Source organism: Chrysemys picta, chromosome 9, assembly GCF_011386835.1.
Source record: "Chrysemys picta bellii isolate R12L10 chromosome 9, ASM1138683v2, whole genome shotgun sequence".
Lineage (NCBI taxonomy): Eukaryota > Metazoa > Chordata > Testudines > Emydidae > Chrysemys > Chrysemys picta.
The window spans coordinates 60159891-60186814 of NC_088799.1; the positions used below are offsets into that span (position 1 = coordinate 60159891).

General features: G+C 48.7%; 1 long non-coding RNA gene across 5 annotated transcripts in view; it reads right to left on the reverse strand.

The window, feature by feature from the left end:
• The window catches only part of LOC101931550 (uncharacterized), a 59502-nt gene that overhangs the window by 18009 nt on the left and 14569 nt on the right, over nucleotides 1-26924 (reverse strand). For 2 of the 5 annotated variants that reach the window (XR_010590409.1, XR_010590408.1), the window contains exons 5-6: nucleotides 11439-22984; nucleotides 791-9073 (exon numbers count right to left, since the gene is read on the reverse strand). The exons of 1 other annotated variant lie outside the window; for it this stretch is intronic. This is a non-coding gene — a long non-coding RNA (uncharacterized LOC101931550). Of the gene's footprint in view, nucleotides 1-790; nucleotides 9074-11438; nucleotides 22985-26924 lie in introns of those variants that run through there. 2 more of the 5 variants (XR_010590411.1, XR_010590410.1) reach the window with 2 other exon arrangements.

The window sequence follows — 26924 nt, forward strand, 5'->3', positions numbered from 1 at the left end:
CATCAATGGCTATTAGCCAGGATGGGCAGGAATGGTGTCCCTAGCCTCTGTTTGCCAGAAGCTGGGAATGAGTGACAGGGGATGGATCACTTGATGATTACCTGTTCTGTTCATTCCCTCTGGGGCACCTGCCACTGGCCACTGTTGGAAGACAGGATACTGGGCTAGATGAACCTTTGGTCTGACACAGTAGGACCATTCTTATATTCTTATGTAGTGGCTGGTTATAGCTTAAAAGGAGCATACCGGTCTTTCTACAGGTTTCAGCTAAGGAAGAGTTTTCCAGTGCTTTTTTGAGGTACAAGATTTAGGTTCTAGTCTCAGGCCCCAAGGGGTGTGCATATACATTCTACTGTGTCTAGTATATTGAATCCCACCTGGTTGCGAAATATCTAGTTGTGACAGGTTGGATCACAGAAACCCCCTTGGGAAATGCCACCTGATGTGCCTAGACTACTTCTGACCCTGTTTTCCCTGCCAACTTGGGACTTCAGTGCCCTGCCTGGTTTGAGCCAGACACGCTTGCCTGCTACAAACCTAGCTCCAGGTCTGAACCATGTCCCCTAAAAGCTGCAGGCTTAACTGAAAACGGCTTAAGAAGTGCTCCTGTCTCCAATACACAAGTACACAGCTCCCAATGGGGTCTAAACACCAAATAAATCTGTTTTACCCTGTATAAAGCTTATACAGGGTAAACTCATAAATTGTTTGCCCTCTATAACACTGATAGAGAGATATGCACAGCTATTTGCCTCCCCCCCACCCAAGTATTAATACATACTCTGGGTTAATTAATAAGTAAAAAGTGATTTTATTAAATACAAAAAGTAGGATTTAAGTGGTTCCAAGTAATAACAGACAGAACAAAGTGAATTACCAAGCAAAATAAAGTAAAATACGCAAGTCTAAACCTAATACAGTAAGAAAGTGATTACAGATGAAATCTCACCCTCAGAGATGTTCCAGTAAGCTTCTATCACAGACTGGATGCCTTCCCAGTCTGGGCCCAATCCTTTCCCCTGGTACAGTCCTTGTTTCAGCTCAGGTAGTAGCTAGGGGATTTCTCATTACTCCATCTTGGCCACGAGGGCACTAAAGTTACATTAATAATCAAAGGTGCAGAGCTTGGCTTTCACAATGAGTCATTTCTTCAGTGAATTTATCCTTTTGCTGTTCACAAATTGTCCACAAAGAGATCACGAGTCCTTTCCCATTTAGTTACCCTTTGAGTTAATTTTTTTCTTTGAAATTATTCAAATACGTTCTGCAAATAACACCCAGTTCACAGCTTGCTCATTAGACGTGTTGCAATTATTCCATATTCAAAATTAGATCTGGTTTGACTGGTCACACATGGTATTGCTTCTGTGCCCTGGCTGGATGAGTATAATGCTTTACAATCAGGTTTCCCATGTGAATGTTCATAATTATATATTTTAAATTAATTTCTCAGGAATGAGCTGCAATATGTGTGTTAAAACTGCAGTTTTGGCAGCAGTTTGAGGTTTGCAAAGCAAGCAGAAGGAAAGTGAATTTGATTGAAAATGTTTTCCATATTTGCAGAGTTCCAGCTAAGGAAACACAGACAGGGACGTGTGTTTTTTAGAACACACACAATATTTAAGCTGACAGAGTCCCTGTACATCAATGTGAAATTTCTGCCGTGCAATTGGTCTGTTTTCCTTTAAACGGCACTTGGCTTCTCAACTTGGCATATTCGGTATAAATAGCTGTGACAAGACTTGTCAAATCTGCTCTTGTGTAAAGTTACCACTGACCCTATGGCTACAAGAGCTTCTCCCATATTTCTTTGTTTCTTTTTTAAGCAATTGGCCTCATTGTGTTGTGGATTGGAACCTGGAGTCCTGCAGGATGAGTGCCTCAATAGGACTTCAGAAAGTGTTTGCGCTGGCAGAGATGACCTGTAATTGCCATGGAGTGGCAGGGTCCTACACACAATTTAAAGGTTCGGTTGCTCCCAGAACATCTTGAGTCATGCCCCCATTCTCAGGCTCAATTTTGGATACATTTACCTTAGCCTGTAGGGGGTTGATAGTACCTTAACCTACCTGGTGTCCAAGGTACATTACCCTTTTAGGCCTATTTGACACTTTTGGCCTTAATGGTTAATCCTGCCTCCCTTATGCGCTGGAAGACAGCTTGGAGGTGTTCCAGGTGTTCTGCCCATGAATCTGAGAATATAGCCACATTGTCGAGGTAGGCGACTGCAAATTCCCCAAATCCAGCCAGAAGGTTATCTACCAGCCTCTGAAAGGTGGCGGGCACATTTCGCAGTCCAAAAGGGAGCACATGAAATTCATACTGCCCTACATGGGTGATGAAGGCTGACCTTTCCTTGGCTGGGTCATCTAGTACTTGTCAGTACCCCTTAGTTAAGTCTAAGGTGGAGATGAACTGGGCACATCCCAGTTTCTCCAGTAGCTCATCTGTGCGTGGCATTGGATAGTTTTCTGGGCGAGTTACAGCATTTAGCTTACGATAGTCCACACAAAAGCGGATTTCTCTGTCTGGTTTGGGAACCAGAACCACGGGAGAGGCCCATGCACTTTCAGAGAGACGGATTACACCCATCTATAACATGTCCTTGATCTCCCTTTCTATTGCGGTTTTGGCTTGAGGAGCCATCCAGTAGGGTTGGGCTCTAATTGGGCGAGCATCACCTATGTCAATGGAGTGGTACGCCAGTTCTGTCCGTCCTGGGGTGGCTGAAAACATTGGTGCAAAGCTGGTGCACAGCTCCTGGATTTGCTGTCTCTGCTTATGCCCAAGGGTTATGGCTCACCTCATAAAGGCTCACCTCTTCCATGCCACCGTTGCTTTTTCCTTCATAGTATACTCCTTCGGGCCACTCAGTGTTGTCTTTCTCCTGGACTGTAACCTGGAGAACCTTGATTTCTCGGGAATAAAAGGGCTTTAGAGAATTAACATGGTATACTTTAGGGTCTGGGAACGCTATGAGATAATTAACAGCTCCCAAGCGTTCTCGGACCATAAATGGCCCCTCCCATGACGCTTCCATCTTATTAGTCTGGAGTGCTTTCAGGACCATGACTTGGTCACCTACTCCGAAGCAACGCTCTCTGGCAGGAATAGCATCCCCGATACTATCATGGCAAACCTGGTGGCTGAACTTTGTGACTTTGTCCTCACCCACAACTATTTCACATTTGGGGACAATTTATACCTTCAAGTCAGCGGGACTGCTATAGGTACCTGCATGGCCCCACAGTATGCCAACATTTTTATGGCTGAATTAGAACAATGCTTCCTCAGCTCTCATCCCCTAGTGCCCCTACTCTACTTGCGCTACATTGATGACATCATCATCTGGACCCATGGGAAGGAGGCCCTTGAGGAATTCCACCATGATTTCAACAATTTCCACCCCACCATCAACCTCAGCCTGGGCCAGTCCACACAGGTCCACTTCCTAGACACTACAGTGCTAATAAGCGATGGTCCCACACACACCACCCTATACCGGAAACCTACTGACCCCTAGACTTACCTACATGCCTCCAGTTTTCATCCAGACCACATCATATGATCCATTGTCTACAGCCAAGCTCTAAGATACAACCGCATTTGCTCCAATCCCTCAGACAGAGACAAACACCTACAGGATCTCTATCAGGCGTTCTTAAAACTACAGTACCCACCTGCTGAAGTGAAGAAACAGATTGACAGACCCAGAAGAGTACCCAAAAGTCACCTACTACAAGACAGGCCCAACAAAGAAAGTAACAGAATGCCACTAGCCGTCACCTACAGCCCCCAACTAAAACCTCTCCAGCGCATCATCAAGGATCTACAATCTATCCTGAGGGACAATCCCTCACTCTCACAGACCTTGAGAGACAGGCCAGTCCTCGCTTATAGACAGCCCCCCAACCTGAAGCAAATACTCACCAGCAACTACACACCACACAAGAAAAACACCAACCCAGGAACCAAACCCTGCAGCAAACCCCGGTGCCAACTCTGTCCACATATCTATTCAAGGGACACCATCATAGGATCTAAGCACATCAGCCACACCATCAGGGGCTTGTTCACCTACACCTCTACCAATGTGATATATGCCATCATGTGCCAGCAATGCCCCTCTGCCATGTACATTGGCCAAACCAGACAGTCTCTACGCAAATGAATAAATGGACGCAAATCTGACATCAGGAATTATAACATTCAAGAACCAGTAGGAGAACACTTTAGTCTCCCTGGTCACTCAATAACAGACCTCAAAATGGCAATTCTTCAACAAAAAAACTTCAAAAAACAGACTCCAACGTGAAACTGCAGAACTAGAATTAATTTGCAAACTGGACACCATCAAATTAGGCCTGAATAAAGACTGGGAGTGGTTGGGTCATTACAAAACCTAATTTCCCCTTAGTGTTACCCACATCGTCTTGTCAACTGTTTGAAATGGGCCACTTTCATTACCACTCCAAAAGTGATTTTTCCTCCCTTGGTATCCTACTGTTAATTGAATTGTCTCATTAGACTGACCTCCCACTTGGTAAGGCAACTCCCATCTTTTCATGTGCTGTGTATTTATACCTGCTACTGTATTATCCACTCCATGCATCTGATGAAATGGGTTCTAGCCCACGAAAGCTTATGCCCAAATAAATTTGTTAGTCTCTAAGGTGCCACAAGGACACCTCGTTGTTTTTGCTCTCTGGCATGTTTATTATACCAGGCCTTTTGCTCCTGTTGAGCATCCTATAGGTTTTCTCGAGCAAGGACTAGAGAATCTTTGAGGGTGTTTTGCAGGTTGGTTACAAAGTCTGAAATGTTAGTTCCTGGAGATAATGTAACCTCCTCCCATTGCTGCTTCACCAACTGTAATGGCCCCTTAACTTTGTGGCCATAAACGAGTTCAAAGGGTGAAAATCCCAAACTGGGATGCGGTACAGCCCTGTAGGCAAAGAGCAACTGCTGCAATAGTAGGTCCCAATCATTGGGGTGCTCATTCACGAATTTACATATCATGGCCCCCAAAGTCCCATTAAACTTCTCCACTAGGTCATTTGTTTGATGGTGGTAAGGGGTGGCCACCGAGTGGTTCACCCCATGAGCTTCCCAAAGACGTTGCTTAGAGCTACTGCTTCCAGCCATCAGGTGACAAAATACATGAAAATCAGTATGTACAGCTTTCCTCTGGGTGTCTTCTTAGAGAAAGGACCCAGAATATCCACAGCTACCTGCTGAAATGGAACCTCAATGATGGGGAGTGACTGGAGAGGGGCCTTGACCTGGTCTTGGGGCTTTCCCACCCTTTGGCACACCTCACAAGACGGGACATAGGTAGAAATGTCCTTGCCCAGTCCCTCCCAGTGAAATGACTTCCCCAAATGGTCTTTGGTCCTGTTCATCCCAGCATGGCCACTAGGGTGATCTTGGTCTAAGCTCAAGAGCTTTTCCCTATACTTAGTTGGAACTACCAACTGTGTCTGAGGATGCCAGTCCTCCTTGTGCCCTCCTTGTGCCCACCAGGACTCCTTGTATAAGAGTCCTCCTTCTATAACAAACCTGGACCTATTAGAAGAGCTGAGAGGCAGTGGGTCACTCTGTGCCGCCGTCCAAGCTCCCTTGAGTTTTTTATCTGCTTCCTGCTCTGCCTGAAACTGCTCCCTTGATGTTGGAGACATTAGTTCCTCTCTGGGTTGTGGACTTGGGCTTGATCCCACTGCAAGCAATGCAGGTGATGGGGTTGTTTCTGTTGACTGTGAACCGCTCCCCGCTGGTGCACTAGGTAGTATTTCAGGCTCCGGTTGAGCCTCTTGCTTTGGTTTAGCTACTGCTGCAGGTGCAGGCTCTGTGGCGCCCTTTGGTGCTGGCTCCCCTGACTCTGGTGGGGTTGCAAGCATGGGCTCTGGTGCTGACTGCTCCACCAGTTCCGATCCTTGGGCTGGTTCTGGCTGGGTCTCAGGAACTGGATTTACAACTGCTGCCATAGACTCTGGTCTGGAGTCCTGTTCTACCACCTCTGGCTGGGTTCCTGTAGGAGGCTCAGGAATGGAGTTAGGTGTGGAGGTCTGTTTAGCCTGGCTGTGGGTGACCATCCCCACCCTTTTTGTTAGCCTCATATGGTTGGCTAAGTCTTCTCCCAGCAGCCTGGGAATGGGATAATCATCATAGACTGCAAAAGTCCATATTTCTGACCAGCCCTTGTACTGGACAGGCAACTTGGTTGTAGGCAAGTTAAAAGAGTTGCCCTTAAAGGGTTGCACCATAACTTGGGCCTCTGGGTCAATGAATTTGGGGTCCACCAGGGATTGGTGGATAGCTGACACCTGTGCACCAGTATCTCTCCATGCAGTAATCTTCCTTCCACCCACACTCACAGTTTCCCTTCACTCTGCGGGTATTTGCAAGGCATCTGGGCCTGAAGGCTCTTGGTGGGACTCCAGGGTGATGAGTTGCAGTCGGTTGGTGCTCTTGGGGCAGTTGGCCTTCATGTGTCCCAGCTCATTACATTTGAAGCATCGCCCAGCTGACTGTGGGCTGGGGCAAGGTGGATGGTTGGAGAGCGGGGTGGTGGGACGAGAGGGCATCTCCCTGGCTGTGTGAAGGGCTCCTCCTTGCGAGATGGGGCTTTGGGCTGACCCCGATGGTGGGGTGTTGTCTTGGGTTGCCCCTTCTGGTATCTGCTCCAATTGCTACTAGCTTTCTTCTTCTCTGCCACCTCCACCCATTTGGTTCCGATCTCCCCTGCCTCGGTTACAGTTTTGGGTTTCCATCTAGGATGTACCTTTCTATTTCCTCAGGAACACCCTCTAAGAACTGCTCAATTTGCATTAGGAGAGACAGATCTTCCAGAGATTTAACACTTGCTCCTGTTATCCAGGCATCCCAATTTTTTACAATGTCATAGGTGTGTTGGGAAAATCCCACGTCTGGTTTCCATCTTAGGGCTCTGAACCACCAACGGGCATCCTCGGGTGTTAGTCCCATTCTAATTCTGGCCTTCTGTTTAAAAAGTTCATACTTGTTCATGTGTTCTTTAGGCATTTCAGCTGCCACCTCTGCTAAGGGTCCATTGAACTGCTGCCTTACTAATAATTACATGAAGAACTAAACGGTACTTTTTACATTTCAAGGACTACAATGATTTAGAATGCAGGGACATTTTTATCCAGCTGATTCTGGTAAACCTTCCCAGGAGAGTGCATAACCACTTTGTTAGAGGCTCCTGAAATGTGTTGTATTTTAAAATCAAAGTCTTGAAGAGCTAAACTTCACCAAAGAAGTTTTTTGTTAGTCTCTTTGACTGTGTGAAGCCACTTCAGTGCAGCATGGTCAGTCTGCAGGTGGAACCGCTGTCCCCAAATGTATGGGTGTAGCTTCTCCAGAGCATACACAATGGCGTAACATTCTTTTTCTGAGACTGACCAGTGACTTTCCCTCTCAAAGTTTTTTGCTGAGAAACACGACAGGATGGAATTGTTGATCTGGTCCTTTCTCCATTAAAACTGCTCCTACACCACACTTGGACGCATCTGTGGTTACGACGAAAGGTGGGTTGAAGTCTGGGGCCCTTAGTACAGGGTCAGACATAAGGGCTGCCTTAAGCTGGTTAAAGGCTTTTTGACACTTCTTAGTCCACTGAACTGCATTTGGCTGTTTTTTCCTGGTTAGGTCTGTCAGTTGTTGCTCCTGCCTCTCTTGTGCAGTGTGGGAGCCAGGGGGGCTGGCAAACCCTGGGGGGACATATGACCCCGCATCCCCCGCCCCACATATCGCCTCTGTTTGCAGCCACATTGTTTCGTTATATTGCCTGCTGCCTCCACTGCCTTCCATCAGATTGCGAGATAATTTGTGATATACAGATAAAAGATCCAATCACCCAGGTACTGGCCACAATACAAAGATTCAGCAAAACTGCAACAGAAATGATCACATTTGTCAACACAACCCGCGTCTGCTCTGGTGCCATTACAACCACAAAACCCATTTCATCCATAGATACCAAAACACTTTACAAAAGTATCCTTATCCCCATTTGGCAGAGAAGGAAACTGAGGCAAAGTGAGCTGAATAGCCTTGCACAAGGTCACACAAAGCTGAAATTCTAACACAGGCCTCCTGGCTCCCAGGCTGCTGTTCCAGCCATTAGGTCCCATTACCATCAACTAGCCTCTCTCCCATCCCTCTGGGGCATCCACAAATAGCTGCAGCACCCTGTGGCTTTCAAATTCCAACAGCCCCCCAGGGAATTACTAAAATGGTGTGTCTGTGTAACACCGACAGACCCCGGTTATCGGCGTGTGGGATCGAACCTGGAGCTTCTTGAACTTAGTGCATGAGCCTCTACCGCATGAGCTAAAAGCCAACTGCTTGTTAGCTAAGGCTGTAGAGCAGACTCATTAATCTCTCTCTGAGTGGTCTCGGTGCCACAAGATGGGACACACCACCACATCCAGAAGGTGTGTGGGTTACATCTGCATTTTTCCATTGGCCTCTCTGCTGTCTAATGTCAATGGTGCTGGACACGAGGGGATGTCTTACACCAAAGCCCTGCAGTACTTCGCATACTATTCACTTCTGCACAATAGCCTTTAAATCGAGGCTAGCCGCAATGTGGGCCAAAGGTCACATGCAGACCGCTGGCGTGGACCGCCCTCCATCCTCTCATCTTCAGAGGCATGGCCCATGGAGAAGATGGGAACCTGCTAGTAACCTGGGATCTAAGAGCAATGCTTTATCTAATTAACCCACTGCAGTACCAACTATTGGTATTGAGCCGAGTGGAAAACCAGCTGGATCTAGGCGGAGTGCAGTGCTGGGCCTGTGGATGTTCTGCAATGCTCCTCTACATCGCTGCTGCTGTCTGCTCCATGTGACAGAGGTGCAGGCCTTGTGATCCTGGCATGCTGGGTAAAGTGTGGGTTCCGTGCTGAGTGGCCCAATATTTCACATTCGCAAGCAGGAACCACCTTGTCCCAATATTGAGTGTTTACACAGTTTGTTGGTTAGCTCTGAGGCACTAGCTTAGCTGTCCTGGCCTCGTCCTCAGATCTCGCAGACCTCAGACAAAAGTTTACTGAAGGGAAGAGATGAAACAGAAAAACAAAAATGGAACCAGATGCATATTTTAATGGTTGTTTAATAATGCATCGATTCCAAGATCAGACGGGACCATGATGGCCACATACTCTGACCTCCTGCAATAAGTCAGGCCAGGGGACCTCAGTGACTCCTGCATCAATTCTGATTGCTAGAGCCAATCTGTTAGAAAGTCATCCAGTCTCGATTGTAGAGACTTTGAGTGATAGAGAATCCATCATTTCCCTAGGTTAGCTGCTCCAGTGTAGCATTAAACTCACTGTCTAAAACATACACCTTACATCTAGTCTGTATAATAATTAATAAATACCCTACAGTAATAGAGCACCTTCCAGCTGAGGATCTCAAAGCATCAATCCCCACTGTACCCTATGGGATCTATAACAGAAATTAGCATTATCCTTCTCCTACAGATGGGTAAGTCGAGGCCCAGAGAGGTTTTGGGACATTGCTATAGTCACACAGTGACTCAGAGATAGAACCCAAGGGGCTTGACTTACAGTCCTCTGCTCCAACCGCTAACCAATAGAGAACTGGGCTGTGGTGTCGTTATTCAGGGTTTCCCCTGGATTTTCCAGGCAATAACAGATGGAACAGTACTGAGGCAGCCACTCGTTTCTAAGCCAAATATATAAGGGCCCTGCTGGGCCAGCGGGGTCAATGAGAGTGATGAGCATCAGAGAGCAGCTGCATTCAGCTCATTGGGAGACCTGCCTTCCACCTCCCACACAGCGCACCGCCCCTGGGGAAACAGCCTGGCCCTCCTGATGGAGCTATAACGGCATTGCCCGCTGTGCTGGTTGGACATTGTTGGGGTGTAAGCATCTCCCCAGAGTCGGTTGTTTTGGAATAGTTAGATCGAGGCTTAGGAATGAGTGAAATGGCAGCCGTGATGAGACTTTAATGCTGGGTGCATTTAAAGCTCTCCCCGTGAAATGCTTTGTGCATGTCAGGGTGCATCTGCCAGTGGCACTGAATCTCCGAGCCTGGGTCAACTGATGGAGGCTCACAGGACTCAGGCTGCAGGGCTAGATATTTGGGCTCAGACCATTCCCCCTTGCAGGGTTTCAGAGCCCAGCTCCAGCCAAAACCCGACCATCTACATGGCTATTTTTAATCCCGCAGCTCAAGGCAGCTGACCCAGGCTCTGAGACTCACTGCCTAGGGGTTTTCATTGCTTTGTAGATGTACCCTAACCTGTGTGGGTTCTCCAGCACAACATATCCTCTTGCCTCCCCACAGATTTGGGCCAGGAGTTACTCTTATACATCTCCTCAAGATAGCACCTACAGGCCTCACCCAGGCTGGGTGTCCATCAAAGGGTGCTACCCGTCCTGTCCCCCCCGCCTTCATTATCACAGCATCATAGAATGAATACAGCCTGCCATGCAAATGGCCCAGGTGGGCTTCAGCTAGTTTACATCACCCTGGTTGCCACTGATCTCAAGGTGATGCTTTATTACACTGAGCAGCTCCTGTGCATGCTGAAGCCATTGTCTTGGCTGACATTACAGCGCCACAAAGGCCATGGAGGTGAATGGGGAAGCAGGCTGCTAGCCCCTGTGCTGCTGTGATGGTGGTGATGTACTGTTCACACAAGCCCGCTTGCATGCAGAGGGCTTTAGGGTGGGCTAATGGTTTACCAAACTGATTCACAGGGCTAAATTGTGACTCTGTGCAAGCAGGGACGACCGGCAGGCAGCCTTCTCCTCTCACCACCTTGGAGTGCTGGGTGTGGGACAGGTGAGGCTCACCTGCAGTCCTGCAGCCCAGGGTGACTGGGTTCCCCACAACCAGAAGGGAGGAGCCACATCCCCCAGAACAGCAGAACTGGCGGCACATGGAGCAGGGAAGCGAAGGCTGCCTCTTTGAAGGGAGCTGCAGTGGCTGGGCAGAGGTTACACTCTGCAGGGGAGAGCACCCAGTGCAGGCACAGCCTGTTCTGCTGCACGTGCCCTGCCGTGCTGTATCTTCCCCACTTCTGGGTCTCGACACACAGGCATCTGCACAGGAGTTAACGCTGAGACTTACGTTCTCCTGACGTTGAGGCCCTGAGCTCCACTTCGGCTGCTTTTCTCCCCATGTCATTGGGCTGAATTCTCCCCCTGAAGGCGGCCCATGATCACACCCCAGTATTTTCTGCCTATCTTGAAACTGGGTAACTGCTGCTCAGCACAAACTGAGTCCTTTTGGCCTCTCCCTATAATGCTGATGAGCCTCCTTCCCTGCATGTACAGCCTGACCCCCTGCCACATATTAAAGCCAGCCAGAGCTCTGAGAGCTCAGTAGTTCTCAGGATCAGGCCTAGGGCCCCGTCCAGCAAAGCACTTACACATGCTTACCTGTAAGTGTGGGAATAGCCCAGTGAAGTCAGTCAGAGACAGCGTGCTCAGCAGCTTGCAGGATCAAGTCCTTGTGCAGGACCCTTCCCCACCTTGGGACTTAGTCCTGGGAAGTGTAGAGTTCCCGCCCCCTCCCACTGCAGGATCAGTGATTGCTTGCTGATGGCAGGACTTGGCCGGGTGAGGTGAAAAGGAAACTTCCTACGCCCACATGCCTGCTGTTAGAGCGAGGTCACAAACTGCTGCCCAAGATCATCTCTTCTGCCTCTGGATCCATTATTCCAGCCCAGGCTCAGTAGCTCATCTTCCACGTATATGAAGTTGCAACAACCTGCCCAGGTCACTACATCATCCACTAAAGCTGGCCCCAGCAATTTACACAGTAGCTACCTGCTATGGGGGATAGTTATGTGATGTAGTTAAAAACGTTATGTCTGAAAAAAAAAATTGAAAATAACGATTTTACCCTCCTGCCACTATTAGATGGCACGCGCCCCAACTGGTAAATCTTGGCTAACTGGCAGATATTTAAAAACTTTCATTCATCGATAATCTACCATATGAACCAGAAGGGTTTTGTAAAGGTCCTAGTAAACCAAGATTTGTGATTGTTTCACTCTACAGTAAAAGTGGAATCCATTAAAAAGCGCACAGCTGTTAAAGAGCACATTTCTCTGCACCCTGTGAGGCAAAATTACAATAATAAATTGCTCGGGAATAGATCCATTTGAAGAATAGATTGTCTGAACCACAAAGCAAATACACAATCTCCATAATACAATGGAGCCTTCTGACAAGAATGCCTGCTAGTGCCATGTGGGCTATAAAAAGGTCACTGTTTAATCAAAACACCATCACTAATTTCCTTCCTCTGATAGTTAGCAACTTGGACCCCAGACCTGGCTGGAATTGCAGGAATAATCTCACAGACCTATTGGGATCCAGGAAGTGGGCGGAAAGGATCCCCCCCAGCCTAAGGGGGTTCCACAGGACCTGGAGACCAAAAAATTACGGGGGACAACTAATAAAAGAACAGGGACAGGAGTGAGGTCAAAGGGTCAAACGAAGCGAACCAGACGGGGACACCGAGCAGAGAACCCCGGACAGAAGAGGGCAGGCAGGCCTTTGACTTGAAGTGACGACTAGTACTAGCCAGGGTCCTGCCATGCCACCAGTGCTTAGCAAAGCTTCCACAACATTTCTGTGGGTGAGGGAGGCAGAGGCAGAGAGAAGCATTGTTATTCTAATACTATTAGGTAAATTGATTTCCCTGTTGGGTATTGGCTGTCTCCCAGCTTCTGCCTTTGCACAGCATGTGGTAGAAAAGGAGGGGGTTTTTATTTTTTTTTTCTGTCAATTTCGGGTGGGTTAGTTGGAAAGCGGAGTGCCCCAAGGGTCGGTCCTGGGGCCAGTTTTGTTCAATATTTCATTAATGATCTGGAGGATGGCGTGGTCTGCACCCTCAGCAAGTTTGCAGATCACACTAAACTGGGAGCAGTGGTAGATACGCTGGAGGGTAGGAATAGGATACAGAGGGACCTAGACAAATGAGAGGATTGGGCCAAAAGAAATCTGATGAGGTTCAACAAGGACAAGTGCAGAGTTATGCACTTAGGACGGAAGAATGCCATGCACTGCTACAAACTAGGGACCGAATGGCTAGGGCAGCAGTTCTGCAGAAAAGGACCTAGGGGTTACAGTGGATGAGAAGCTGGATATGAGTCGACAGTGTGCCCTTGTTGCCAAGAAGGCTAACGGAATTTTGGGATGTATAAGTAGGAGTATTGCCAGCAGATCGAGGGACGTGATCATTCCCTCTATTCAACATTGGTGAGGCCTTATTTGGAGTACTTGTCCAGTTTTGGGCCCCATGCTACAAGAAGGATGTGGAAAAATTGGAAAGAGTTCCGTAGAAGGCAACAAAAATGATTAGGGGATTGGAGCACATGACTTATGAGGAGAGGCTGAGGGAACTGGGATTGTTTAGTCTGCGGAAGAGAAGAATGAGGGCGGATTTGATAGCTGCTTTCAACTACCTGAAAGGGGGTTCCAAAGAGGATGGATCTAGACTGTTCCTGGTGGTACCAGATGACAGAACAAGGAGTAATGGTCTCAAGTTGCAGTGGGGGAGGTTTAGGTTGGATATGAGGAAAAACTTTTTCACTAGGAGGGTGGTGAAGCATTGGAATGGGTTACCTAGGGAGGTGGTGGAATCTTCTTCCTTAGAGGTTTTTAAGGTCAGGCTTGACAAAGCCCTGGCTGGGATGATTTAGTTGGGGATTGGTCCTGCTTTGAGCAGGGGGTTGGACTAGATGACCTCCTGAGGTCCCTTCCAACCCTGATATTCTATGATTCTGTGAAAGGGCTGGCCAGGAGAATGCAGCCATCTGGGACATCATTATGCACGTCACTGATACTCTACCAACACAGGAGCACAGGCCTGGCAGGGAGGGGGTATGACTGAGAGAAAGGGGGGTATATACAGCAATGAGCTGCCAAAATCTTAACAACCGGTTCCCTATAAAAAGTTCTGATTTAAGGGATGTGCCACTGTATGTATTTTTTGTAGCAATAGGGTTACCATACGTCCGTATTTTCCCTGAAGGAATTTTTAAAATTTAAAATTTAAAAATTCCTCCCGGACAGCGATTTAAGAACCAAAAAGCCTGACATGTCTGGGAAAATACAGATGTATGTTAACCCTACCTAAAGTTCTTTTTTAAAAAGATGGGCCTGAACTAGAAATGAGCTCCGTTTCACATGTGTGGGTCTAACAGAACCGGTGTACCATTCATAGGCCATGCCCTTCCAAACATAATCTCGAAGGGATTAAGCCCTAATCTGCCCTTTGGGAGAGCGTGAACTAGGAGCAAAACAAGGGGTAAGGCATCAGGCCACTGTAGGGAAGCCTCCTGGCAGACCTTTGAGAGATGTCACTTGAGTGTCTGATTTGTACACTTCACTACCCCACTGGCCTGCAGTCGCCATGGAGTGTGGAGCTTCCAAGGGATTTGCAGGGCATCCGATATCTTCTGAACGACTTGAGATGTGAAGTGTGTTCCGTTGTCAGATTCCATCCACTGGGGAGTCCGAAGTGGGGAATGATTTCCTTGACAAATTTAAGAGCCACCGTTTTGGCAGTGTTGTTTCGGCATGGAAAAGGCTTCAGGCCATCCGCTGAATCAATCCACCAAGACGAGGAGGTATCTGAACCCTTGGGTTCAGGGGAACTCAGTAAAATCTATTTGCCAAACCAGTCCTGGGCCTGGGGTAGGTTTCAGAGTGGCTGGTGGCACTGACACTCCCGGTCGAGGGTTATTCTTTTGGCAGATCAGGCATTCAGCCTGTACCTGGGAGGCCAGGGGTCTAAGGCCAGGGGTTAGAAAATATTTATTCATAAGCTGGGTAAGAGCCTCCCTGCCAGCGTATAATTCTTTGTTTCTTCACCATGGTCAGTTCTTAATGTCATTTGTAGTCAGGAATTCCTGGACTTTGTGGTTTCAATGAAGCAAGTGTTTTGTCTTTTCTTTTCCTGAAACAGTGTGGTTCAGCATCATACAAGGGAGAGATTACTAGCACATTACCCTGTAATGGTTTTGCTTCTTTTAGAAAAATCCAAAGGCATAGTAGGTCTGTCAGTGGACAAGGGAGAGGTTATTAGCACTTCACCTTGTCCTTTTTTTTTTTTCTGCTGTCCAGAAGGCACAGCAGAGCTAGAAGGAGAAATAGGCTTATCATCAGTTGGAGAGTTCTCCCGAGGTGGAGGGGTCTTTTTACAGTGAGAAGCATGGGTCCAGGTAGGCAGTCCTTGGCAAATATCTTACATGGCATATCTGGCATAACTCATTGCAATTTTACAATATTAGTATTCATAATATCCTAAAGTGTCCCCCAGATTCCATACAGCATCACACACAGCACTCACTGGACTCCCTGCATGGGGAGAAGTGACATGTTTAAAGTCACCAACCCTGCTTCTCTGTGTCTAGGAAAGCTGCAGAGGAATGAGGGCTGCTTTCAGCAGTATGGCATCCCTCCAGTTACATCGCATATGTTGTCATTACAGGGTGGCCAGAGGTGAACAGTCAAAAATCACAAGTCAGGCTTCCAAAGTCATGAGGCGGTCTTAAAAATCATGAGGGGTTGTGGCAGGGCTGGGGTAAAACCCCTTGAATGCCCTGCCAAAAGGCTGGCCAAGCCCTGCTTTCTGGTAGGGAAGCCAGGTGCAGGGGCCCCGGCAGCCAGCAGAGAGCCCAGCTGCAGGCCTTAATGAGGGACAGTTCACAGCAATGACTTGAGCTAAGTAGACACAGCTGGGCTGAGGGCTATAAAAGCCCTGGAGAAAGCTCAGTGAGGAGGCTTACATCTCGATCTCCTCACCAAAGGCAAGGAGTCTCATGGGCCAGGAGACCCTGAGAAGGGTCTGACTGGGGATAGCTGTTGTGGGAATAAGGGGGACTATACTGTTGCACTGTAAATAAAGACACAAGGCTGAAGCACTGAAGAAGGCATGGGGACTTTTAATTGAACCAGCCAATGCAGGGCACAGGCTCGGGAGGGTGGAGACCTGTGTGTATCCTGTGACACTGGGGGCTTGTCTGGGATCCTCCTAGCCATTGTTACTGGGGTCTGCCAAGATGGAGGAAACCCTAAAGTGGCCGGTGACCATGGTGCAAGAAATGCAACAGTCCCAACAGATGGAACAACAGGCCCTGATGACCTCGCAGGCAGACCAACAGAGGGCACTCCAGGAGTTTATCACGGAACAGTCGGCGACCCAACAACAGCTCCTCCAAGGAATGGTGAGTCTGGCCATGGGGAGATGGAACCAGGATGCCGGAGTGGGGGCTCTGCAAGATGAGCCCTGCAGATGATCCTAATGCATTTCTTGGGAATCGACGTGCTTACTCCACCAGCGGAGGTAGGAGTAAGCGCCGTCGACGGGGAGCCGCGGAGGTCGATTTTGCCGCCGTCCTCACAGCGGGGTAAGTCGGCTCCGATATGTCGAATTCAGCTACGCTATTCGCGTAGCTGAATTTGCGTATCTTAAATCGACCCACCCCCATAGTGAAGACCTGCCCGTAGACTGCTTAGTTGTTTAAAATATTTTTCTTTCTTTCTGATGTTAATCTTTAAAGACTGTCTGATCACTCTTCAGCACTGGTCACTGCTCCCACAGGAAAGAACTGCAATTGCTGCACCCGGGAGGACCTGCTGCTTAGCCACAGTTGAAGCACATGGTATTGTAGCCCAGGGCCCAGCCTATGAAGAAGAGAATCACATGATTCCACCCCAGGAGGGGTAAAGGCTCCAGGTCTGACCCTGAGAGACCAGAGAGGGGCCAGAGGAACAGCTGGCCTGGTAACCATGACACTTGTGATAAAATCATGAGAGTTGTCAGTGCTGTCATCATCCCCAAACCCGTGCACGGTGCAGGACAACTGAAGAGCCCAGAGGTTTGTAACTTGAAATGCAAACCTCCTGTAGTTTAGGAGGAGGCATGAGTCTGACCTACGAACCCTGGGAGGTTGTTCCCTAGGGCCCGCTTTCTGATGATTTCTAATATAATTTTAAACGTGCTTATCTTGGAGGTGTCCATCCCTTCCCTGCAGGTGGGGCTGTACCCATTGCACTCTCAAGCAGTGTTCCTGATATGCACCTTAAATTCTCCCTCTTAACATTGTCCCCTTTCTCTTGACTACACTGCCTTGTGCTGTCCAGAATCAAGGCAGCTTTACACTGCAGAAGCCCTAATGTAGACAAGCCCTTAGTCACCACTTAGCCAAGCTGCAGACATTTAACTCTTGGGTTATAACTTTTTTTGTAACCCTTCCTGCTAGCGCAATGCCTTACACCTCCTAAATCAGTTGATTTGCTCTTCTTGAACGCCCTCCAGTTTGTCATCCACTTTCTGCTAACGAGGTAAAAGACAGCTCCAAATACAGTCATACCAGAGCCATCTGGGGACAGGCGACTATCTCCCTGCAGGGTTACATGATATTGGGTGAACAAGCCTCAAACGGCATTAATTACTTTTGCTGCCACCTTGCATTGCAAACTCTGCTGTTCTGCCTCCATTTCTTTCAGCATCACTGCCTCCCAGCTTCTCCTGGCAGTTCAATAGTGGTGTGTTGAATCATTTTTCAAGATGTACTCACCTGCATTTTTTCACGCTGAATCTCATTTTGTTAGTTTCTATCTAAATCAAATCTAAATAGGTTATTTTGGGATCTGCACTGTGGTACCTGAGTGCCAGTTCTCAACTCTTTAGCTCTCCCTGTCCACACAGGTGTTTATAGCGTCTCTCAAGCTAGTGTCCTAATTTAGTGAATTTCAGTAACATGCCCTTTACTCCCTTCCCCAGATTATTAATGGAGATATTAAATAGGAGTGTATCTAATTCTCTCTTGGTCTTAAGAAACAGATGCAAGATGTGCATGGACACATGCACACACAAACACACCAGTACTCCTATAAAGGGAAAGCTCTGCTCTCTGCTCTGCATGGCAGATCTCGGGCTTGAGCCCCTATTGCCCAGCGCTTTGCACAGTCATTCACATCCATGCAACATAAGCAAAAATGCTACCACGTCAGAATGGTGATGGTTTGTACCACTTTGCATAGAGGTAATGGCTGCCCAAGGCGAAGGGCAATGGGGGCTCAGAATCCATGACTGAAAGTCTGCTCTCCCTCCATGCATAGAGAGGGGCCTATCAGATCTGAGATCCCCTGTGCATAGCTGAGAAGGGGATTTTGCTATAGATGGCTTAGCATGCATGCTTTGGGGGAAAGGAGAAAAACCTCAGCAAAGCCTGTTATGTAGCTTAAACTTATCATCCATCTATCGAGAAGACTTGCTTGAGAATTCCTCCCATTCATACATTCTCTGCTACAGCTCCCTCACCTGCCCAATAAAATAGCTTAGCTTCCCAGCAGCACTGCTACCCAGGACAGCGGTGACCATATTTCTTCTGTACTGAACTGCTCTTCATGGGACAACACTCCTCACAGTGAAATATCACATTCCGCAGTATTTACATCAGGAGCAAATCCATATTTTCCTTTGTTTAATTTCCTCCTACATTGATTGCTTTGGGCCTGTGCAATCAAAATGAAATCTCCCCAGATGAATGGTTCAGGGGACTGACTGATAATGGGATATGGAGCCTTTCATAGCTAGGTTGCTGGGCTAAATCCAGGCCAGCTGGCAGTGACAAAACACCACGAATATCTGATGTGAATTGTATTAGCAAAGTTCAGTGTGGGGGAAATAAAGTCTTTGAACCCCTCCTGGTATACCCTAGGGACCTGTCCATGTAGATGGGGGGCCAGGGTCATTGAGGACAATTCAGCCCTTATTAAATAGCTACAGCTCCATTTTGGCCTATTGCGTTGCACATCTCTGAGTGATCCTGGTGAACTTCTGCCAATGGACAGAAAGGAAAGCTGGTCTCTCGACAGGGTGGATGCTGAGCGAGGCTCGGAGTGGCTAAGAATTGCACACATCTTAGTATGTTTGTTACCCTGTCTTCCACCAACTTGTTTCTCATCCGCCTGTGGTCTTGTCTTTGGGCTCTCTGATGGCCTGGTCGTGCCCTTGAGACACAACTGCAGTGTAAATGTTAAATTGTGTATGAAAGAACTACATTAAAGAACATTATTGAGGTGCAAAACCAAGCACTCAGAAGTTAGGAAATGCCAGAATGAAGATTGCCTCTGCAACCTTACTTCAGCCCCTGCCACCATGCATATATATTATTATACAGTCTTTAATCATCTGATCAGAGAGTATTTTTTCCAAAAGATCGCTGCCTCATGAGGTGCCCTGGGGCGTAGTTCTCCCTCAGTTGATAGTTATTCAGTATTTCTTTGTATGTTCATCATCGAACGAGTGGCCACAGGCATTATTTACCACACACCAGCCAAATACTGCACTGCGTCTGGAATTATTAATTTTCTCATGGGCTTTTCTGGGGAGCTCATTATCATATTATGTGTACTTCACAACCACTAATGAATGCATCTTCATGACACCCTCGGAGGCTGGTTGAGGTGTGATGGTATTATTCCAGCACAGAGACTACCACTTGAGCTAACAGAGTAACTGGTTGTAGTAGTAGGCTATTACCCTCTATGTCAGTGTTTCTCAAGCTTTCTGGGCTCAGGACCCAGTTGTAAATGTTTATGGCCTATCGTGACCCAGTAAATAGTCTGGGGGTGGAGGCTGTGGGGTGGTTTTAGTTGGGTCCTGCCCCCTGGGGGGGTTGGGTCCAGCCTGGCACTCACCCCCCAGAGGCACTCCTGCAGTTCCTGTGCTGTGGGGCCAGCTGGGCTTGGCTCTCAGCTCTGGCTGTTGCAACCTCAGGGGTTGCAGTTCCGCTCAGGTTGGTCCCCCCCTGCCTGGACCAAATTTGTGTGAGTGGAGCTGGGACCTCACTTGTGGGGTTCCAGTGACACTTGCAGAAATTTGGCATACCTGGACTCCTGTCATCATGATGGCTGGGCCAAACCTGAGTAATGCTGGGACCCCAGAGGTTGCAGTGCCTGGAGCAGGAAGGTGAGCCCAGCCAACGCCATGAGCTGCCACACGACCCTTTGTAACATTCATAGAATATCAGGGTTGGAAGGGACCTCAGGAGGTCATCTAGTCCAACCCCCTGCTCAAAGCAGGACCAATCCCCAACTAAATCCTCAAATCCCTAATGGCCCCCTCAAGGATTGAACTCACAACCCTGGGTTTAGCAGGCCAATGCTCAAACCACTGAGCTATCCCTCCCCCCCAGTTTTGTGTCCTGACCCACGGGCTGAGAAACCCTGCTCTCTGCAGGGCTGCCCAGAGGATTCAGGGGGCTTGGGGTCTTTGGCGGCAGGGGCACTTCGGCGGCGGGTCCCAGGGCAGACGGACCCACCGCTGCGGGTCTTCAGGACACTTCAGCGGCGGGTCCCGGGGGCGGAAGGACCCCCCGCTGCCGAATTGCAGCCGAAGACCCGGAGTGGAAGAAGCTCCAGGGGCCCGGGCCCCATGAGAGTTTTCCGGGGCCCCCAGAGCGAGTGAAGGATCCCGCTTCAGGGGCTCCGAAAAACTCTCGTGGGGGCCCCTGCAGGGCCCAGGGCCTGGGGCAAATTGCCCCACTTGCCCCCCCTCTGGGCGGCCCTGGCTTTCTGTGGAACTACCAATAGAGGAGGATGACACACACTTTGCTAGTGGATTTCACAGCTGACAGTAGAGGAATGAGGAGACTCAGGAATTCTGGGTTCAATTCCCAATTTTGTAGGGAGTGTCCTCTAGTAGTCATTACAGACCCTTCTGCCTCTGTTCTCCCCTCCTTCTGGAAAACCTGCCTTACACTGGTAGACTCACAGAGCTCAAGCAATTTAGCCTAACAAAGAGAAAATTAAGGGATGACTTGATCACAGTCTATAAATATCTACATGGGAAACAGAAATGTGATAATAGAGGGCTCTTCCAATGCCTGGATGCTGAAGCTAGACAAACTCAGACTGAAAATAGGGTGCAATTCTTTAACGATGAGGGTTATTAACCATTGGAACAACTGACCAAGGGTCACGATGGATTCTCCATCACTGGGATTTTTAAACAAGATTGGATGTTTTTCTAAAAGATTTGCTCTAGTTCAAACAGGAATTAATTCAGGGAAGTCCTATGAATCATAGAATCATAGAATATCAGGGTTGGAAGGGACCTCAAGAGGTCATCTAGTCCAACCCCCTGCTCAAAGCAGGACCAATTCCCAACTAAATCATCCCAGCCAGGGCTTTGTCAAGTCGGGCCTTAAAAACCTCCAAGGAAGGAGACTCCACCACCACCCTAGCTAATGCATTCCAGTGCTTCACCACCCTCCTAGTGAAATAGTGTTTCCTAATATTCAACCTGGACCTCCCGCACTGCAACTTGAGACGATTGCTCCTTGTTCTGTCATCTGCCACCACTGAGAACAGCCGAGCTCCATCCTCTTTGGAACCCCACTTTAGGTAGTTGAAGGCTGCTATCAAATCCCCCCTCATTCTTCTCTTCTGGAGACTAAATAATCCTATGGCCTGTGTTATACAGGAGGTCAGTTTGCATGACCAATATAGTCCCTCCTGACTTTATAATCTATGAATCTATGCCCCCTTCTGTCCCTGTCCCCTAGCACAGTGGTTCTCAACCTGGGGTATGTGTGCCCCTGGAAGTACGCAGAGGTCTCCCAGGGGGGACTTCAACTCATCTAGATATTTGCCTAGTTTTACAACAACAGGCTACATAAAATGCACTCGTAAAGTCAGTACCAACTAACATTTCATACAGACAATGACTTGTTTATATTGCTCTGTATACTATACACTGAAATGTAAGTACAAGATTTACATTCCAGTTGATTTATTTTATAATTATATGGTAAAAATGAGAAAGTCAGCAATTTTTCAGTAGCACCGTGCTGTGACACTTTTATATTTTTATGTCTGATTTTATAAGCAAGTAGATTTTAAGTGAGGTGAAACTTGGGGATATGCAAGACAATCAGACTCCAGAAAGGGGTACAGTAGTCTGGAAAGTTGAGAGCCATTGGCCCTAGCATGTACCCCAGCAACCTTTCTCTGCTCCTTCCCTGCTCCTGTGCTCGCCACAGGATGGCTCTGGCCTTGGCTACACTTGCGAGTTACAGCGCTGTAAAGCCGCCCCCAGCACTGTAACTCACTCCCCGTCCACACTGGCAAGGCATTTGCAGCGCTGTAGCTCCGTGGTTGCAGCGCTGCATGTACTCCATCTCCCCAAGAGGAATAGCGAGTATTGCACTGCCGCTGCAGTGCTGCGGCGCCAGTGTGGCCGCCAATGCGCTGTGAATGGCCTCCAGAATTATTCGGCAGTATCCCACAATGCCTGTTCTAGCCACTCTGGTCATCAGTTCAAACTCTACTGCCCTGGCTTCAGGTAACCAACCATGTGACCCACCCTTTACATTCCCCGGGAATTTTAAAAATCCCCTTCCTGTTTGCTCAGCCTGGCGTGGCGTGGAGTGCTATCAGCGAATCTTTCCAGGTGACCATGCCTCCACGCGCCAAGTGAGCCCCAGCATGGAGCAATGGCGAGTTGCTGGACCTCATCAGTGTTTGGGGCGGAGGAAGCTGTACAGTCCCAGCTGCGCTCCGGCCGTAGGAATTACGATACCTTCGGGAAGGTATCAAAGGACATGATGGAAAGGGGCCATGACCAGGACGCCCTGCAGTGCAGGATTAAAGTGAAGGAGCTGTGGAGTGCCTACCGCAAAGCCCGCGATGCAAACGGCCGCTCGGGTGCTCCCCCCGCAACCTGCCGATTCTACAAAGAGCTGGATGCGATGCTTGGGGTTAACCCCACCTCCACTTCGAGCACCACCATGGACACTTCAGAGCCGGTGTGGGGGGGGGAGAGGAGGAAGAGGAGGAGGAGGAAAACGGGAGTGAAGGTGGTGGGCCGGATGGAGACACCCCGGAATCCCTGGAGCCATGCAGCCAGGAGCTCTTCTCAAGCCAGGAGGAAGGTAGCCAATCGCAGCGGCCGGTACCTGGTGGAGGACAAACAAAAGAGCGGGTTCCCAGTAAGCAGTTTTTTTTTCGGGAAGGAATTTTTTCGGTGCAGGCTCTTTGGAAGAGGAGGGTTAGGCATGCATGCCTAGATGCGGAACAGTGCATTGATGTGGTTTATCACATCACGGTAATCAGCCTCGGTAATCTCCTTGAATGTCTCATCCAGAATGTGTGCAATGCGCTTGCGCATGTTTATCCGGAGAGCCACCGTGGTCCTTGTCCCAGCCAGGCTAACGTGTCCGCGCCACTGTGCCGCAAGGGGCGGGGGGACCATTGCTGCACACAGGCAAGCTGCATATGGGCCAGGGCGGAAGCCGCATTGCAGTAGAAGACCCTCCCTTGCTTCCCAGGTCACCTTCAGCAGCGAGATATCGTCCAGGATGAACTCCTGTGGAAAATGTTGGGACGGTGTTCAGTGTAGGTGCCCCCTGAAGCTGTTGGCTCTCCCCAAGGCACAGAAATCCAGAGGACAGTGCAGCCCTGAAACAATCAGTCCCCCTTACTCACCATTTTGAGGCTCCCGTGGTATATGTGTGCTCTGTTTCGGACAGGAAACTTATGCTATTGTGTAGACCCTGTGTGTTTCCCCCCGCACTTAAGGAGTAGAAATCATTACTCTGTCTGGTATAAACAACGCTGCCTCTGTTAAATGTTGCATTTTGCCTATACAGCAGCATCAACCTTGAGCCTCAGCCGTCCCTCTTATCGCCTGCTCAGAGACTGCAAAGACTCAGGAAGAGACCGCGAAAAAGCAAAGAAGACATGCTGCAAGAAGTGATGCGGCAATCTATTAAAGAGAATGAGAAAACATAGAACTGGAGGGAGAGAGAAAGCAGGATCCGCCAGGAAAACGCAGCGCACCGGCAGCAAAGCACGGAGCACTGGCAGCAAAGCACGGATCGGCTCATAAGCATCCTGGAGCGCCAAGCAGACGCTATCCAGGAGCTCGTAGCCATGCAGAAAGAGGAGCAGTACCGCAAACGCAAACGCCACCTCCCCCCCACAGCCCTTGTCCCAAAACTCTTTCCGTTGTGCCCCACTGTCACCTCCAACCCACTTTCCCCAACTTCCGTGTTCTTCACGCCACCCGCTGCCTCCAACAGCAGTATCTTCACCATCCAGCCCTGAAAACCATGACCCTTACCCTCTGCACTCAACCCCCATCACCAGGCAGTATAGCTATCCTGAAGTGCAGCACTCACTGCACAGCACACCAGACAGGACATATGCGAATCTGTGATTGTACCGTTCCCCACTCCACCCCCTTATTTCTTTTCAATAAATGGATTTTTTGGCTTTGAAAACATTCTTTATTATTGCATAAAGTAAAAGACTCCTTAGCCCCGTAAATAAACAGGCACTGCAAGTCTGCTTATCTGCTTAGCAGACACTGATTCCTAAAGATTGGAACTACTGCACTTCACTCCTGTGCACGGCACCAGATATCACTGCTGGTTTTCAGCCTCAAATTGCTCCCTCAAGGCATCCCTAATCCTTGCAGCCCCACGCTGGGCCCCTGTAATAGCCCTGCTCTCTGGCTGTGCAAATTCAGCCTCCAGGTGTTGAAACTCGGAGGTCCATGCCTGAGTGAAGCTTTCACCCTTTCCTTCACAAATATTATGGAGGGCACAGCACACAGATATAACCGCGGGATGCTGTTTTCGGCCAAGTCCAGCTTCCCATACAGAGATCGCCGGTGGCCCTTTAAACGGCCAAAGGCACACTCCACAGTCATTTGGCACCAGCTCAGCCTGTAGTTGAACCATTCCTTGCTGCTGTCAAGGCTCCGTCTAGGGTTTCATGAGCCACGGCATTAACGGGTAAGCGGGATCTCCAAGGATCACAATGTGCATTTCAACTTCCCCTACTGTGATCTTCCACTCTGGGAAAAAAGTCCCGCCTGCATCTTCCTGAACAGCCAAGTGTTCCGAAAGATGCGTGCGTCATGCACCTTTCCGGGCCAGCCTGTGTTAATGTCAATGAAATGCCCACGGTGATCCACAAGCGCCTGGAGAACCATAGAGAAATACCCCTTCCGATTAACGTACTCAGATCCTAGGTGGGGTGGTGCCAGAATAGGAATGTGCATCCCATCTATCACCCCTCCACTGTTAGGGAACCCCATTTGTGCAAAACCATCCACTATTTCCTGCACATTACCCAGAGTCACGGTTCTTCTGAGTAGGATGCGATTAATGGCCTTGCAAACTTGCATCAACACAATTCCAACGGTCGGCTTTTCCCACTCCAAACTGGTTTGCGACCGACCGGTAGCTGTATGGAGTTGCCAGCTTCCAGATTGCAATAGCCACCCGCTTCTCCACTGGCAGGGCAGCTCTCAATCTCGTGTCCTTGCGCCGCAGGGTGGGGGCGAGCTCCTCACACAGTCCCATGAAAGTGGCTTTTCTCATCCGAAAGTTCTGCAGCCACTGCTCGTCATCCCAGACTTCCATGAGGATGTGATCCCACCAATCGGTGCTTGTTTCCAGAGCCCAAAAGCGGCGTTCCACGGTGCTGAGCATGTCCGTGAATGCCACAAGCAATTTCGTGTCGTACGCGTTACGCGTCTCGATAGCATCGTCGGACTCCTCACTCTCACTGTCACTTTGGATCTTAAGGAATAGTTCGACAGCCAAACGTGACGTGCTGGCGAGACTCGTCAGCATACGCCTCAGCAGTTCGGGCTCCATTTCCCGCAGACAGATCGCGCTGCACAGAAACTGTTGAAAGATGGCGCCAAAGGTGAACGGAAACAAAGGGATTTTTGGGATGCAAAGCGATGCATCACGGGGCGTTGGGACAGGACCCAGAATGCCCCGCACCCACGCCCCCTTCCCACAACCCATGGCGCCAGAATGAGAAGAGGTGCTCTGTTGGATAGCTGCCCATAATGCACTGCTCCCAATAGCACTGCAATTGCCGCAAATGTGGCCATGACAGTGCACTGGGCAGCTGTCAGTGTGGACAGACTGCAGCACTTTCCCTACTCAGCTGCACGAAGTCAGGTTTAACTCACAGTGCTGTCCATCTGCAAGTGTAGCCAAGGCCTCTGCCTCCCTGTAATTTTCTTTACCTGCAGCCTGTCTCTACCCCTTTTCCCACCAGAACAACTCTTCCCCTATCGCCCCCTCCACTCCACACCGCTCTGCACTCCATTCAGGCTGTTTTCTGCTTCTCTTAGGTGCCAGCAGGGGGAGCATTGAGAACACAGAAAAGAGAGTCCCTGAGCTCTTAGTTCTTGTGCCCAGTGTCATACCGGCCTGGCAGCCTGAAGGAGAAATTGTAGGGAGATTATTACTCAGACCCTGCATCCCTCGGCTGGAGCATGCTCAGTTGCTCTCCCGGGAATGGCATATGCACAGTCCAGTCTGCACGTAGAAGCTCTGTGGGTCTGGAGACTGTCCAGTGCAGATGAACTCTTTGGAGAATTTCAGTATTGACAACCCCAACAGTTCAAAAATCGTGAATTAGAGCCAAATAAATCATGAAATTCACCCAAAATTCATGCATTTATTTATTTTTAAAAAAGATTATATTCGGTTTTTGGTCTGTCTTTAGATTTTTGAATTCCCCCGTTCACTCCCAGGGCATGTGTGTCGCCAAATGTATAGATGAAGGTGATTTGGGGCCCTGCTGCTGAGACTTTCAAAAGAAAAGCACCCTGAAGCAGACACACAGCATGAGACATTTAAGTCCAAATGGTTAACATAACATTTGGCAATTATAAGCAACTGACAACAGGTTCTTATAACACTGGTCTACAATTTTTGAGAAGTCATCTGCTTCAGAGATAAAATATGCTATTTATTTTGATGTGCTGAATTCAAATATGACAATTAAAACAACTGATTAGCTACTGTTTCTAAGATATTTAAGTTTTTACATTTTATGTCTATGTATATTGTGTAGATAGTAGAG